Raw genomic sequence first — 604 nt, 5'->3', positions numbered from 1 at the left:
AGTTATTTTATTATGTGTGATAATGGCACTGTAATGAAAGAAAGGGTTTATCTATTCAAGATTTATACTATAGTACAAGAGACGAAAGGATTTTTCTAGCAAAAGTTCTAAAAGTGTGTGTGGAGGATTTACAAAACAAGATAATACTTGAAAAATGAAGTGGCATATAAAATTTTTCTAGTTTTGTATAGCTTTACATAATTTTAAAAATTAAAAGAAAAGTCTCACAGTTGACTCTAATGTCTTGTATCCCAACCAGTGTTCCTTTTTTTTTTTTTTTAAGATTTTATTTATTTATTTATTTGACAAAGAGAGAGACAGCAAGAGAGGGAACATAAGCAGGTGGGGTGGGAGAGGGAGAAACAGGCCTCTGGCTGAGCAGGGAGCCCAATGCAGGGCTTGATTCCTGGACAGGACGCTGGGATCATGACCTGAGCCAAAGGCAGCCACTTAACGACTATGACAGCCAGGTGCCCTCAGTGTTCCTTTTCCATAGGAAAAGGAAGCACAGCTGCCTCCTTTCTCCAAGGTTTTCATTCTTTTAAGCTCTGCAGATCCATAGCTTAAAGTAATTTCACTTTAGATTTGGGTTCTTTTTTTTTTT

The sequence above is a fragment of the Enhydra lutris genome, unplaced genomic scaffold (assembly GCF_002288905.1).
Source record: "Enhydra lutris kenyoni isolate GAN:26980312 unplaced genomic scaffold, ASM228890v2 scaffoldscaffold5, whole genome shotgun sequence".
NCBI lineage: Eukaryota > Metazoa > Chordata > Mammalia > Carnivora > Mustelidae > Enhydra > Enhydra lutris.
Note: the sequence above shows the minus strand (reverse complement) of the source record.